This window comes from Rhyacophila brunnea, unplaced genomic scaffold (genome assembly GCF_057557595.1).
Source record: "Rhyacophila brunnea isolate RB1 unplaced genomic scaffold, BYU_Rbru_1.0 scaffold_7, whole genome shotgun sequence".
Classification (NCBI taxonomy): domain Eukaryota; kingdom Metazoa; phylum Arthropoda; class Insecta; order Trichoptera; family Rhyacophilidae; genus Rhyacophila; species Rhyacophila brunnea.
The window spans coordinates 4519458-4537159 of NW_028233339.1; the positions used below are offsets into that span (position 1 = coordinate 4519458).

Genomic DNA, 17702 nt, shown 5'->3' on the forward strand with positions numbered 1-17702 from the left:
GAACTAGCCCTTTTGAGAGCTTTAGTTAAAATTATCAATATATTTAAATTATTTGTAAAAATCACCAGTTTTACAATAGTATGATCAATATAATATTTGTAAACTGTCATATGTCAACATAATATATATATATATATATATATATATAGGTAGGTAGGATTTTGCTGTAAAATATTGTTTTAAAGAGATTTTGATAGCTTTATTTACTGATAACTACTTATGTTTATGTTTTAACGAATACCGGTATTCAATAAGGAATACCGAAAAACCGGTATTGATATTTTCTTTCGGTATTGCAATCCCTAATCACGAGAAATGGTTATCAATCCAGTCATCCTAAAGAATTAAAATTTATATGCGCCCGTCAATTACCTATGTGGTTGCAGCATGACCTATTTTGGGTCAGAACTGTTTTCTCGTGTTAAGCCTATTAGGCACCATTAGCGAGGTGTGCAAAACTACTCAATGCGCTCCCCAAATACATAGACATTTTTAGTGATGTGTATTTCATTTTAAAATTTTATTTTACTGTAAGTGTAAGATTTTTATGTTTTTTATTTTTTTCTTCTTCTCTCTTGTGAAGGTAATATTTGTTATAATGTTGTGAACGTCCTGAATATTGTTTTCATAAATACATAAACAATATACAACTAAGGTGTTATTTCAAATTCCGTAATATTGACAATAATGCTAACTTGAAATCAAAACATTGATTAATATAATATAATACAAGAACCTCCGAAAATTAGAGTATTAACATTCTCACACTTGTCAATATATCATAATTTAAATTAAAATATTTTTTTAGTAAATATACATAATTTGGAATACTTGGGTAACCCATCCATTCTTTAAAAATTGTTTTATAATATGTTTATTCGTGATTTGTTAAAAAATTATATGTACGAGTACAGTATAGTATGCATAATTTGTTAGTTATATCTTGAATAAATGAGTTGAAAATGTCAAACAACGTAGATAAAACTTCGATGTCCCATAATCTCTCATAATTACCACAGTCAAAAAGTCAGTAGAAAAATCATATTGACTACCAAATATAAATACTTCGCTTTCAAGAATGCACATATCAAAATTATTCATTGTATAATTATAAATCTAAATAAAAATTATATCGAATCGAGGCAATATCATTGTTAAATGATTAGTTCTTTGTAAAAAAATATATTGGCAAAAACAGTATAATATCCTCTTCCATCTCTGAGTTTATCCGCGTTTTTCCCGCCTGTTTTGTCGTCTGCGTTTCCGGATGCTGCGCGCCATCCGGAGCGGATATAACCGGAACGCTAGCCATCGGACTTCGTTGAAAAAAGGCGTTATCATTTTTATTTTGTTGCGAGTTAATGCTACAAAGTCCAGGTTATCGGTTAATTTTGCAGCATTGAATATGTGTACTGTGTTTTTAGAGCGAATAAATTTTACTGAAGCTTGTTTTACAGTGCAATATTAAACGGTGTGGTGTACATAATAAATGCTGTCAACAACATGCAAACGTAAAAATGTATGTCTGTATTTAGTTGAAAATTTATGTCGTTTAAGAAATAAATTTGAATAATTTGCATTTTTAACATTAACATATTTAACGTATTTCGTTTTAATTTTAACTAATTGAGTTGACTAGTATAGTTAAAAAATCTTGACAGTAATCCAAATAGTATTAAATTATGAGGTATAGTGTCGGATTATCATCAAAACAGATGAGCAAAAATATTATACACACGGAAATATGACAAAATTTGGAGTTCTACAGCTACAATCTTCGCCACGTACCACGTAACATGAATGAACAGTATGTAATAGATGCATTTTATTATCGTGACCTGTATTAGAACAAATGGTCACAGGCTGACTGTCAAGCACAGTATATGTTAGTTCAACGGTGCCAACGAGGAGGCTGGTGTAACACTGGATGATACTGGCAAAGAATAAAGGTAGATGGAGGAGATTCGTGGAGCGATTATGATATACTCTGGGTGTTGAAGCCATAAAAATTGATTATGGTGATAATATGTGGTTAATATTAGTTTTTAATTGTGATAAAGTGTTCTACGTGGATACAAAAAATTTAATAGACGACAAAAAAGACAAAATATCAGCGTAATAATAATAAACGTGTTAGACAGGTATTTTAAAAATATATTTAGAGAGTTGTGCAGTTCTTTGACTATATAGCCAGAAGGGAAACTAATTAAGATTCATTGAAATCGGAGACATCAAGGTTGCTTACACAATGGTCTATCAGTGAAGATATATAACTGGGATATTTTCAAGTCATGATCCTCAGCCCAGTGAAGTGGGAAACACTAAATGAATAAGAAGTGTAATGAAGAAGTCACTCACGCTACTAGGAATCAGATACATTTATCTGAAATAATCATACCGTAGTCTGTTTATTATTATTAAAATAGTGATTCATTTGTGTAACATTGTACCAGGTTAAGAGCGTACTTCAGTGAAACGGCAAATAATTTTCAACAGTAGGTGTGACGAAATTTCTCACTAGTCGCCAATCGGAGACCGACAGCGATGTGTCTGCACGTCGATTTGTTTTGTCATGGCGTCGGATGAAAATATTCATACATCGTGTATAGATTACTAAAAAACTTTACGTATGTACTTAAAAAAGAAAACATGTCAATGAATATACTATTATTATTAGTAATATAACAATAAACATAATATTAAATGGACGCATGTTGGATTTTTATGACAAATTATATTTTGTTCGGCACGCGTCATTTGCACAATCTGCGCATCGCCTAGTCACGATCGTTTTAGAGCATGCCTCAGCTGAAGTATAGCTTTAATAAATAATACCACCACCTAGGTAGGTACTTAAAACAAATTTTAATCAGAGCTGTTAAAAACCACCATTTTTTTTTAATTTTCGGTTCCGGGTTTAGTTTTAGTAGAAGAATTGAATGGGAATCGGATCCGAGGTCCGGTTCTATCAAATCTATAATCGAAACCTCAGTTTTGGTTCTTTAAAAAAATGTTAAACTTACTTAGGGATGAATACTTAATTTTAATTTAAAAACTCAAAAAGACGTTTATATGCTATTTTTCAAGACATATTTATTAGGTTGGATACAAATGAACTCTACCGTATATAGATAGGTATACAACCATATTAATAAAATAAACTTTAGCTCCTTATTGCGTCTAAATTTAATAATATTTTTCTACCTTCAGCTTGAGTAACGATATAGATATAGTGAAATAATGTACCTAATAAAAATAATACAAAATTAAAAATCAAGTAATACTGTATCCTTTAGAATACAGACATGTTTAAAAAAGTTGCGTTTCTATTTCAGGGTTCACAATTCGGAATTAACGATTTCGGTTCTAAAATAAAAAAAATTATGGTTTCGGGTTTTGGTTCCGGTTCCATTTTCTGCTCTGGTTTTAATACTATGCTATATTTAAAATTACAAAGAGTATGCCGAAAAGATTTTTCTCGTTTTTAATAAAAGCACATCATCCTAAAAAAACAATTCCGACTTCCAGCGATATGATATGGCTTTTACGAGAACAGAATTACGAAGCGATGGTTAAAATTTTCTTGATAATGCAGCGAAAAAATAATAATAAAGCATACAAAATGAAAAATATCGTGCTAAAGTTGGCGGGATTATTTTTTTTGTTCATTATAAAAAATATACTTTTACTGTCCAAAAGATTTCACAAATCTTTTTGTACTGCATATATTTTTTTAAGTTACGTAACATTTTAAACATAAAGATAAATTAGTAGAATAAGATTATTTTGTTAAGTATTATAATATAATTAGAAGACAGGTATTTAAATTATCAATAATCACATAATAATTATAACATAAGTTCCCATGCATAGAATGATGACGTTGTATAAAATTACTAATTACTTAGTTAAGAACGTTATGTAGAGACGAAAGTGATATGACAGATAATCCAAGCAGTAGTCAACAAGGTAACGTCACTTGAAGTTATTAAAATTAGTATTGTCATTTATTAAATTATGGTTATATTTTAAAAATGAAAAAAATGGTTTCATTTTGTTCAGGAGAGCAAACCGTAAATTAATTTTAAAATAAAATAAAGAATACATAGTGATAACATAAAATAGAAAGAACTCATAAAAGAAAAATATTATTAATACCTAATTATAAACAGATAAGTTATGTAACATTGTTATATTATGTTATTGAAATTTATACAGAGTATTGTAAAAGAGAAGAGAGGTAACAAAGTGAAAAGACATACTCATATTAGAATTTATTGCGAACGAAGTCAATTTTACAATATGTTGGAAATGGCGCGTTTAAAGGAAGCAGGCGATGTATTCAAATATTTTTTAATTGATACAATTTAATAGTAAAGATATTTAAATTGCGCATTATGAAATAAAAGTTAATATTATGAACTTCAAATAATCTAATGGATACTTTATCGGTAGTGTTTTAATTAAAAATTCATGGACCGCAGATAAAGTATTCCAAGCACTATTAATTCATTATTGTAATATAAACAAACTCTCTGCGTTTATTAATTTTATTCTACTAAATATTTGCATTCTATTCAGTTGTTTCGTGTTTGTCTAGATAATCGGTATTCAATATAATCTTGCCTTGTCCTAAATACTTATATATATGTTATTATGTCTGTTTAAAACACGCGATTATTTGATAAGGGATGTCGGTTTTATTTTAATCTTTCGTCATATATGTAAATCTACCAAATTGACGATAATATAAATACTGAAGTGTCGTCATACTAGGTAATAAATTTTGGCGTTAACTAGAAAAGCATTAGTGTGAGTCAGGGTATTGACCTAATAGGTTGAGGAAGTGGCTAAATCCATTTATCGTAAAAAACAAAATCTGTTAATACAAACCTTGACTCTGTGGAGGCCCATATGATCCTATTAGGATCGGATATGGTCTGAATCGAATCTGAATTTTAAAATTTGACAGAACATTAGGACAATACTCGTGACTTACCGGTTGAAAAACACTGGGTACTGAATATAATGTTTGAGACTTTCATGGTTGTCTTTTATCGTAATAAATTTTTGGGTTTTCACCGCGTGTACTTCTTTCGTCTTTCCTCGACGTTTTGGGCTCGTTGCAGAAGCCATTATCTATATCTCTTAATAATTAATAGTCTCTATAATGAGCCCGAAACGTCAAGGAAAGAAGGATGAAGTACACGCGGTGGAAACCCAAAATTCTATTGCAATACTAGGAATGTACTGAGTGTATAATAACAAGGTATTTTGGTAGTTATTTTTCTTTATAACATATTAATATTTTGTGTATACCTGGTAATTAAAATAAACGAAAAACATATTGTGGTTGCTCTTTTAATTAAATTATATGTTATAGCCATGAAAAATTGAATAATTCTTTGATTAATATATTCGCGGTGAGTTATTTAATATTTTACACCTTAAATAAAGGTAAAAAAATATCGCTGAAGTTGAATGATGAATAAAAATATCCCGTGTGAATTCGTTTGATATGGAAAACTATGGAAATTGTTTTACGCTAAAAACGTAAGGAAAGTCAAAACAATGGCTTACATTTATGTAAATTTAGCCAAAATGTGAAAAAAATGGCTTCAGCCTCAGATGATTGATTGCTCGGCATTAACATTAAACTCAAGAAAAAATCAGTTCGGGCAAGAGTTTTTATTATACCATCTGGTGACCGGACATGACATGATTTTAGTAAGTTAGTTTTAATGTTCATTTTTTACATTGGCCATTTGTCAAAAATGTCGTTTTAAGATGACTTTCTTTGGATTTATTTCCTGCTCACGAGCTCATGTGATATTATCAAAAGTATTACCGGCAGGTAACTGATTACCTGTATTTTATAGTTGGATATTATTTTACATTGTTTTTTTTTTTATTGGTCTGCAAAATATTAAATTCAAAACAGTTTTCCATTGGTTAAAGTTCTATCTTTTCATTCAGCGATCTCCATGGCAAAACATGGCAAGAGGTGTAGGGTGTAGCACTGAACTGATAAAACTTGTGTGACTTTGTGATTGCCATATGGTTCAAAACTGGAAGCGTGACAAGGTAAAGTAACTAATTAATTTACACAAGTATAGGTAAATCAGTATACAGTAGCACCACGGGCACGGTAAAATCCCTTTGTAGTTGGTAGCATCGACTTATTAAGGCTATACTTCAGCTGGGGCACGGTCTAAAACGATCGTGACTACGCGACGCGAAGACTGTGCAAATGACGCGTGCAGAAAAAACATAATTTGTCATAAAAATTCAACATGCGTCCATTTAATGTTATGTTTATTGTTCTATTACTACTAATAATAATATATTCATTGACATGTTTTCTTTTTCAAGTAACGTTTTTTAGTCATCTATACGCGATTTAAGAATTAATGCCCCCGTCGCCATCACAAAACAAATTGACGTGTTCACAGCTCGACTTTCACTCTCCAATTGCTAGCCAGTCCGAAATTTCGTCGCACCTTTCGCTTTCGTTTCACTGAAGTACCGTCTTAATACATATTAGAAGCAGGTATTGCAGCAAACAATTGCGATACGCTCGCCCGCAAATCACATGTAGTGTCAGTGTATTCTGATTTACATATAAATCAAAATTAAGTAACTCCAAATAGATATTATTTGTTATGTTATTATATCATTGATACTGGCATATACTATATTCATGCATAATTAATTAGGGGCGCGTGATTTCCTTTTAATTAATAATCATAAAAACATTAAAAAACAATACGATAATATTATTGAATTATTATTAAACTAAAATCAAATAAGCACTACGGTGCATGGTTGCAGCATCAGTCTCGTGCGGCTCCGTCTCGGGACGGAATGAGCACTCAAAATCATTTCTTTCAGATACGTTTAAAGCGTCACGTAAAGCGGCCGTGCATATCCACGGCTATGCATATATGACGGGTGGTGGTGGGAACTTTAACGTACATCAACTAAATTGACCCATCTAAATGGATTATGTCGACACCGGCGCGTGGTGGTCTTATATCTAGAATTAACTTTTTTTTATTAAACGAATAATTCACAAGATTTAAGAATGCAACATTCTTTTTATTGAACATACATAATTTGAAAACACTTAATTTTATAACCAATAGAAAAAAATCTTTTTTTTAAATACGACACCCAGCAGGATCGAACCTGCGTCTCTCGAGAGTGGTCCGTGACGTCAGTTAGTAATTAAGGTACCTAATTAATACTTACTCTGATTTAAAATACAAAAGCCGATTGCCAATAGTAACTCAATTTAGAAAGCGCTTCAGATAGTATTGTAAGTGCCATTAGCTAAAGTTTGTCGCAATTAGATAAGACGCATATAGCATTTTGTGCTGGATGTCGTATTTAAAAAAAAAGATTTTTTCTATTTGTTATATATTTTCTTAGAAGTGTTTTAAAATTATATACGTTATAACTAGAAATTAGTTATTATTAGTTTATAGTATTAGTTAAATTTAGTAATAATAATATTACGATTTACGATACCCAGCATTAACGGTATACTATAATACTAATAATTATTCTACAGAATAAGTTCTTATTATTATATTATAATATGTAATTTCATTTAAATTACTATAAGTACTGTTTTTTCACGAAGAATTGACTTTCAACACCTGTTTGGGCCATTTATATTAGCATTCATCATTTTATTTTTACCAACCTCAAATCCATAATTATTGTCTCAAGACCACCAGTCACGGGTCACGATCGACTGTGATGAAAGTTAAGTTTAGTCACTCCAAGACAGCCAAACGCGTAGGGTTGCTAAAGCTATCGAGCTCTATCTGATACGATACGAACGAGGACGCGTTTATTGGGGGTAATAGGAAGATGCTTTGTAGTCCCCGATGTTACGAATATCATTCTGTTCTGAAGGTTGCGAATGTGTGCGTGACATGGAGTGTTTTGGGACGTGATGAATAATACACAGAGATGATATTTTCATGGTTTTATATTGTGGTAATAAATTTAGTATTAACACAGTACAAAGTAAATGACTTTCACGTTTATATTGGTTGAGTTGAAATATTTACATTATAATTTGGAATTTACATTAAGTGAGACGCGGAACAAGGACGCGTTGTCGACTACATTGTTGAAAGGCCAAAATGCAACTGTTATAGGACGGTCGAGATGCAAACGTTTCCTTTTCCGTTTTTGCGTAGTTCTCTATGGTCTATTAATGACCATATACAACAACATGGTAGTTTGTAGGTTTCTATACAAAACCTCTACAGGTGACAGAGTGATTCATACATAACGTATCTGTTCAAACTTCATTGCACTAAATCTGTTACGGTTTGAGTGAACGTCGCGTCTATATCATCCATCCTGAACTTATCATCGTCATTCATCAACCTCATTATAGTGTACCGGAAAGTGCCGCGCACCGGGTAACCCAACAAACAATACCGCGTGAGTGATAATGCAACCAGACCATGGAGCCATCACCAACATCATAAAAGGTCAGTGGCTGGTATCCTGTTAGACCCCTCCCCCTATATCCGGAATCCAAGTAGGTAACTTTCAAATTACATTTCACTTCTTAAAGCGCCACCAACACCATTAAAGACAGTAGTGAAGAACAACGGTAAAAATACAAATTGATTAAACCATAAAAATTGTGAATAAATTCGTGAATAATCTGTGTTAGCTTCTACATAATATATAATATGTATGTATTTATATGTAATATGAATAGATATTACAATATCAATTTGATATTACCTTCATCATATGATTTAAAAATTGGTCAATACGAATGTTTTTCCATAATATGATATAAAAATAAAGCACTTCACCTTTTTCGATATGTGACTTTTCCATAACATTTATCTTGTGAGATCGTGTCTTTGTATTTTTCTAATAAAAGTTATTCTATATCACAAGGGCCTTGAAATTTATATCGAGTTAACGTTTGACCCTATCTTTTGGGTTTTATTTTTATTCTTTTCTCAATCGTAAAACTTCGCAGAAAAGATATTTTCACATATTTTTATAGCTCCACTTATATTCCAATATACGCATATTTTCACAAAGCCTTCGGTCTCTATAGAATTGGAGCATAATGCTAACAAAATTAAATTTGTTATTATAAAAATATTTCAAAGACATTTCGCGAGCTACAATATAATGTAACATTAATTGAACTGTCGCTTACATTCGATTGGTAAGCAATAAATAAATTGGCGATAGTTCCAGAAATAAAACAGCTGTTTTAATAATCAATTTACTTAGAGCGTAGTAGTGACCTCCCGGTAAAAAAACGAACTACGTTCTGTCAAAATAATCGCTGGCTTGTGGCTTCTCAGCGAATGGAAAGTTTTGTGTGTCATCATCACAATCGCAGTAGCTGAATCGCCCGCTTTTAAATTCGCCAACAAACAGCTTGTAAAGTAGCTCAATGGAATTGACGCATTACTGTATGTATGTTATTAGATTGTTAAGAGCATACTTCAGTGAAACGGAAAATAATTTTCAGCTATAGGTGCGACGAAATATCGGACTCGCTGCCAATCGGAGATCGAAAGTCGAGCTGTGAACACGTCAATTTGTTTTGTGATGGCGTCGAGGGAATTAATTCTTAAATCGTGTAAAAATGACTAACAAACGTTACCCATTTACTTTGGAAAAGAAAACATGTCAATGAATATATTATTATTATTACTAATAGAACAATAAACATAACATTAAATGGACGTATGTTGAATTTTTATGACAAATTATGTTTTTTTCTGCACGCGACGTTTACACAATCTTCGCGTCGCGTAGTCACGAATAACCTTAAAGTTCTGGTTAGTAATCGAAGAAAACATTTATTGGTACTTTCATTACATTCTTGTACATTACATTACAAAGATATTAAATACAAATTGTATATGTCATGTTTTCGGCTACGGAAATCCTAACCAACGGGCCTCGATCCTTCACGTAGTCCAGTGGAAGGTGTATGTCAGAGTAATAAGACTCGATGGATGTTAATCTTCAGAGATGTTTATTCGTCAATTCTCAATTTACAGTTACATGGTGTAAAAAAAGGGAAATAACTCAGGAGAGTTCGATCTGTAGTGAAACAACTCGGTGAGCAGAGCTGAGTTAAGTATGAACCATCCTATTTTCACGTTTACTAGGGTTGTCCGCATACTGACAAAGTTACTTATTAGTTAAATAGTTTTCTGATGTACGAGTTTCAGCCATCCACATATTCTTAAAATTTTAAGGCTTGCCACTTTCTGGTAAAATATCTCGACTTTTATGTACGTGGCCGATCCAGAGTAGTTTTTGTTTTTTTTTATATATAGTCCATTGTCATTATCGACCTGTTTAATTATTCTACAATTTGTTTCCTGTACGTGCTGCTCTCACCCTTGAACATTCACTTAAAGTCATATACATTTTTGGGATGAAGACAAGTGTTGGTATTGATGCTGATGATGAGAAGAGCAAAGTATAAACACTTGTTGTTGTCTGGATTGTGATTGCGAGTTTATTTACTGGTTTCAAGTACAATGGTATAAGTACAGGAGTGACAGTTATACACAATACAATAATATAAGACAAAAGCGGAGTGAAATATTCAGCCCGAGGCGCGGCGATACTGAGTGATCTCTCAGTTCGACTAGGATGAGCTATTTATCGCAGTCGACTCAAAATAAAATTTAATGATGCTAACACTGAATATCCCATGAATTTCGGTCAAACAACTTTATAGAGTATTGACTGACTGCGTGAGAAATGCATATTAAGGGGGGACATGCTCGTCGAAGGTCAAAATTGAGTTTTTATTGTATATTCAAACCATGATCCTGGACACTCCTTAAACGTTGTAGATGATCTATTTATATAATTTTGAAGCCTTATTATCCTTTATAGTTATTTTAAACATTTGATGACTGCATAAAGTATTTTTGTTACATAAAATAGTATTCTTTTAAACCTCTCGCTCTTATGTTTTAGAATATAGTCATATTTCGGTACATAACTGTGCAGTGGTGTTAAGATTTTTTACATTTATTAATTTTTAAACGCATTTATAAAACCATTAGCATAATTTATAACGAGATAATTTTTGTAAAATATTCACGATAAAAAATTATATTGATAATCTCTGTGATCCCAAATTTGACAAGAATTAGGCATTTTATTATTCAAAAAATCGGCAAGATTAACACATTTGAAGATGATTCTAAAGATACTTATTATAAGCTATGTTTTTGACCATTCAAGTGTGATAAAAATCTTATGAATAATGATTGCTTTATAATAATTATTGACCTAAGAATAAGGTAGTGTTTTTTTGAAATACGCCATTTCTTTTGTCATTCCCTAGTGGTTAAGCTACAACATACGGCCGTAGCCATAAATTGACAAACTATAATTGAAGTAGGGAGTAAAATGATATTGACGCGCGTGTTTGAACATGTACCGTTTAAAAAAAAATAAAAAAAAATTCGGTTAAGTACATGTTCAAACACGCGCGTTAACATAATTTTACTCCCTACTTTAATTATAGTTTCTCATTTTATGGCTACGGCCGTATGTTGTAGCTTAACCACTAGGGAATGACAAAAGAAATGGCGTATTTCAAAAAAACACTACCTTATTCTTAGGTCAATAATTATTATAAAGCAATCATTATTCATAAGATTTTTATCACACTTGAATGGTCAAAAACATAGCTTATAATAAGTATCTTTAGATTCATCTTCAAATGTGTTAATCTTGCCGATTTTTTGAATAATAAAATGCCTAATTCTTGTCAAATTTGGGATCACAGAGATTATCAAAATAATTTTTTATCGTGAATATTTTACAAAAATTATCTCGTAATAAATTATACTAATGGTTTTATAAATGCGTTTAAAAATTAATAAATGTAAAAAATCTTAACACCACTGCACAGTTCTGTACCGAAATATGACTATATTCTAAAACATTAGAGCGAGAGGTTTAAAAGAATACTATTTTATGTAACAAAAATACTTCATGCAGTCATCAAATGTTTAAAATAACTATAAAGGATAATAAGGCTTCAAAATTATATAAATAGATTATCTACAACGTTTAAGGAGTGTCCAGGATCATGGTTTGAAAATACAATAAAAACTCAATTTTGACCTTCGACGAGCATGTCCCCCCTTAAACATAATACAAATTAATTGAGATAAGTTCTTATTTGTAAGAAGCAACTAGATGTGCGTGAAATTTGTATTTTATGGAAATGCATGTAATAAACTATGTTATTTTTGCCGTCAGCGTTTTTTATCGAGTAAGGGATAATTTATATTGCTGACGGCCTGTGAAAATGTACATTAATATAATTGAATACTATTTTTCTAAAATGATACTTTACATTCAAATATAGGTTCCCGTGATTCGCCCGATTAAGATCGGGTGTAGTTTGGTGGGGCTATTAACTTCAATGTTTAATTCTACTGCTGGATAAAAGCTCTTCTCGGTTCCATATTTTTCGCTGAAACATTATCATGCATACAGACACTAGAAAAAATCATTTTGTAAAAAAAAAATGCGGCACCCGACAGGACTTGAACCTGTATCTGATTCGCGCAGGTATGGTTTTCCAATTAAGCTACGTGCATCTTAGTTAATTACGACGATTTTAACTAGTAGTTGTTACATGAACTGCTTATCGAATTGCGTTGTAATAGTTTGTCAATTCAGAGTACCTTTGGGTGGCTTTTCTGACGACTTATTTCTTTCAGATGCCACTGAATGATCACATTCGACAGTATGTATACATGTTATGTGACCGGCCCATTTCCATTTTAGGGTATCGGCATACCTACTTAATTAGGTCACATATTATTTTTGTTTACTCCCTTATCCATTCAATCCTTTTTCTGTCTTCACATGTGATACCTAACATACACCTCTCATCATTATATTTCGTCCAAAAAGAATTATAATTACAACAATATCGACACCAAACGCTTAACTGCTCAATATATGACACTATTTTATTCTAGTTTTCATATACCTACGCAATATTTATAAATATATACAAATACTACACACGTATAAAGTTCTTAAATATAAAGAAATAAAATTCTCATCGTTCGGAAAAAGAATTTTTTACTATATTGATTTTGTAAGCCGTATATGGAAAAGGACGAATAAAGTTATTTTATTTTTCCAGCTATCCATTCGTCAGTTCTGTAACGCAAAAGGTCGCTCGATCTATGTCACAATTATATTTCCCAAAAGGTAAGCCGGGTGTTTTTTTTTACACGGACCGTCATAACAAGACCGTTTTTAAGATTATTATTACGTATTCACGGTGTAAGCATGTTTTTTTTTTTTTTTGAAAATACATCCATATTATTATTAAAAAGCCTCCGAAACATACATTGAAAAGGAAAATTTATTCTCTTTTACTTTTAAATTTGCGTAATGAGAACACAATAACATCAGATATGCTTTGTACTTCTGTGATGAGTTTATTTAGAAATTAAGTTATAATATATTATTATTAGTGACTATTAAATTAAATTATTTTTATTTAAGACCCTAATAGTCACAAGAAAATACAAAGAATAAAATTGAAAAGCCTTAATTCGAGTGGAATTCAAATATGCATTCACATCATTCACTTTCACGGTGAAACTTTTAGCCAATTAAGCTAACGGCAAAAGTACTGTCCGACAACAGGATTTCGTCGATAACCGGAAATCGCTGTAGTCGCATATAAAAGACTTCTCAGTGACGTAGGTACCTGTCCTGGAGCCAATTCGCTGCGGACCTTTTAATTAATATTTAATTACCACATTTAAATAACATGATAATTATATCGAATGGCCACATGATGGGCAACACACCAGTTGCGTTGGACGCAGTGAATGGAGGAATAAACCAAAATTTTACTTATAATAATTCTAACATTACTCCTGATAATTTTAGACATATTTTTGCTATACAAAACATCAAATTACGTAAATTGATATATCCGTACACTACGGAAGCGTAAAATGAAATAACACATTTGGGAGCGTTCCTCATTTGAAAACGGAAGTGCGATTAATTAAACAGGAGGGGATTGTTAGTTCACAGTTTTAACACGTGGCTAAGATGTTCTAGTTCGAAATATAGTGAATTCTATTTAATAACTAAGTTATCATACATATTTTAATTTCCGTTAAAAATGCTGCCATATTTGTAATTATTTAAATGAAGGTGATAAAATCAGTAATTTTATTTATAGATAACGACAGGAGTACTCTTAATTTCAGTTTCGACCCATATGCCTGAAATACGCGAATAAATTTTGTATTTTAAATCAAGGTAATGAAATATCTAAATTTCTATATAAATGGTACCAGTCCTTTTTCGTTTCGCAAAAACACTGCAGTTGTTTTGTAAATATAATTCGATTTTGTTAGTAATTGGACTATTGTTTCAAAGTATATTATTTTATTTTTGCAAGAAAAACAAAAATAAAAGCGATTTGCGAAATAAAATGTCATTACAGCATTAAAACTAAATAAAAAAAATATAAAAGATAGCGGCATAAACGATTTTGCAATCAACTTCTGGTTTAATTCTATTTAACAACCAAATGAAGCTGTGTTTGATAGTTTACGAATATACATACAATAAAAATTGCTAAGATAACTAGAATCAAAAAAAAATATAAAAAACTGGGAGATAACCGATGTTAAAACTAATAGCCTCCTATTAATATTTAAGGCGATCAAATTTTCAACGAATTTCGAAATAAAGATAAACATGGATTAATGAAAGAAAAATCAATCTAAATCTATAAACGCCAGAATAAAGGGAAATCTGTTTAATATTAGGTAGATTGGAGATATTATGGTGTTATTAAAATGAGATGTTAAATAAGAAAACTATTTATTTTATTATATATATTTTTCTGTTATATACCTAATATCTATAGGCTAACACAGGGGTCGGCAAACTTTTGGACCAAAGGAGCCAAATATGAGTAGCACAACGGTTAAAAAAAATCGAGAGCAATACGTATATTTTTATAAATATGATTCATTTAAATGAATTAATTACATTTTAAAATTGTTTATTTATTAGCGAAGAAGATTTCCCGAATAAAACTAACGCCTAATCTAACTAATCTACCTTGTGTCGATCTTTTAGAACACTCCACTTGTGTTGTGAAATTAAATTGCATTTTTCTCTGTCCAAATCCTCAATTTTGGTGGCAAGACCTACAAATTTGGAGGTCCATAACTCTTTGCTTGTTAAATCCACCAATAAAATTGTATTTCAAAAGTGCTCGTGTTAATGTCAATTATAGAAAAAATTAAGTTGTCGACTTTTACGATGGGCAGATTTAAAACAATCAGACCTTTTTGCATCAACCATCACGGAGGGAAAATTAATCTCGCGACAATGTCATTATAAATAATATAATAAGTGTACAAATCAATGATAATTTTTTTTTATTGTGAATTGGGAATTTGGCAAAGAGCCGCACATCAATACCCAAAGAGCCGCATGTGGCTGGCGTGCCGCGGTTTGCCGACCCCTGGGACCCCTATTCACAATGAAGGCTTTAGAAACTGTGTTGTATAATATAAATCATCGATTCCCAACCGGGTTTTGGTGGAACCCTGAGGGACAACAAGATCTGTCATGCTTTCCGCGAGAAATCAGAAAAGTTCACCCAAGAGTGTTAATAGGCTAAAAGTAACTACGTAAACTTTCTAACACTCCATTTATGCAATAGAATATTAAAAAATTTAGCTTATCGGATTGTACACGGAAAAAGAATTTATCTAACAGCTACATAATAAAATACATGACGGATTATCGCTGTAGTAATACGATACAAGAGCAGTATTCGATTTGTTCATATCCTACTGAAAACAGTGAAAACAGCCACAGAAACACAATAATCTATCGTTGTAATCGTGTTTATTTGTATTCAATTACATTTTTCACACGGCCTTGGTGACACACTTAGGAATTACCCTATGTTTTAAATACTATCTACTGTTATATTTATGATTCAAATTTAAATTTTTAAAATTCCAAAAGACCACACCGATCTATATAAAAAAAATATTTGGTCAAACCGATATGAATTAACGTACCGTATAACGGTGATATTTTCGAATCTAATAAATTATATCCAGTGGTGCTATGTACTTACAGGATGAGAAGAGGGTGGTTAATTTTATAAGGCATGTGGCAAATAAATCACATCTGGGTCGTTGGATGTCTTAGCTAGCACCCTTAGCGGAGACACAGTGACGTGTAACTATATTTTAAAAATCCCATAAAAGTACCATAAGTAATAGCATATTGTGCTGTTAAAATTTAAAATTATAAACACGGAATTTTGGACGATGTCTACATAGCCTATGTTATTTAGTGAGTATGGTATGTGATGTCTTCTCTGCTCAGGTTGCCGCCAAAAATTGATAAGTCGATAATTTAGGTATTTGGGTAGATTACGTGTCTATATAATTATAAATATGTATGGTAGAAAAAAATCCAATGTCATCCGATATAAAGAACTAAGAAATTAGAATTAAACCTGATTTTAGCGGCCATGTGAAACTTCACATTACAATTACTCCATAACATGATGTCGAAGCTCCCACGATTATAAATGAGCACCAAGAAGAAGTCTAAGGACATTTGTGCGTGAATAATATTTTCCATCCGCGGTGGAATACAAGAAAAACAGACCTTTGGAACATTTAAAAATGTTCGCCAACATTTTTACACAGCTGTTGAAATGTTTGTATACAGTGTTAACTATTCGTACACGGATATGTATATAATATATTATACAAAGCAGCTTGTTTCTTTAATCCTAATTTTGAAGTTTTACCACAGTTCAAGATTAAATTTGCACTTTTGGATTCAATTTTAATTTTGTGTTCTTTTGTTTCAATTTTACTTGTACCTAATTATCTTATCTATAATTTATTAATTATATTAATCTTACCTAATATTCTATCTCTAAAATATCCAAAGTTATGTATGATTAATTACATAATTTTAGATATTTTATGGATAGACGAATACTTTTTGACTATTATTTAATATGGCTTGGTTTTGCAAGGTTTAATTGAATTAAACTAACCCACGCCGTCTGTAAATTGTAGGCTTATTTCAATGAAAACAAATACGTATGACTGAAAAAGTTTAGTATGCACTGTTTAAGGCTGATCTTAATAACCTACATCCACCCTTCGCCACTGAGGTAGTACAGCACTCAGAATGCGATGGTTATGAATTCAACTCTTATTCAGCTTATTTATCCATTAAGTGTATTTCTGAGGTATAACGGACAATTGTATAAGTATTAAATTTATGTTCATATGTGTTTATTGCTATCGGCGTCAGAGGAATGGGACAACTGGACGCCAGGACAATTGGACGCCGCACTGTCGTAGACACGTATACAGAACATAGACGAGGAATTTTAATCAGTTTATATCTATTACTTAGTAGTTTCAATTCATTTTACTTTTAACATAATGTTTTTTTATTGTAGATTGAACCATGCATTAGGTTTTATATACAATAAAAAAATCCTTTTTTCGTTTGAACTTATACATATGCACGATTAAATTATTATTTACGTGTGCATATTTAAATTCCGACCAACTATTAAATCATAATTATAATAATGTAAATATAAATAA

The 17702-nt window shown here is 31.3% G+C and overlaps 1 protein-coding gene across 2 annotated transcripts in view; it reads right to left on the reverse strand.

Moving 5' to 3' along the window:
* LOC147064393 (uncharacterized) overlaps positions 1-17702 on the reverse strand; it is a 601761-nt gene that overhangs the window by 227702 nt on the left and 356357 nt on the right. The window lies entirely within an intron of this gene.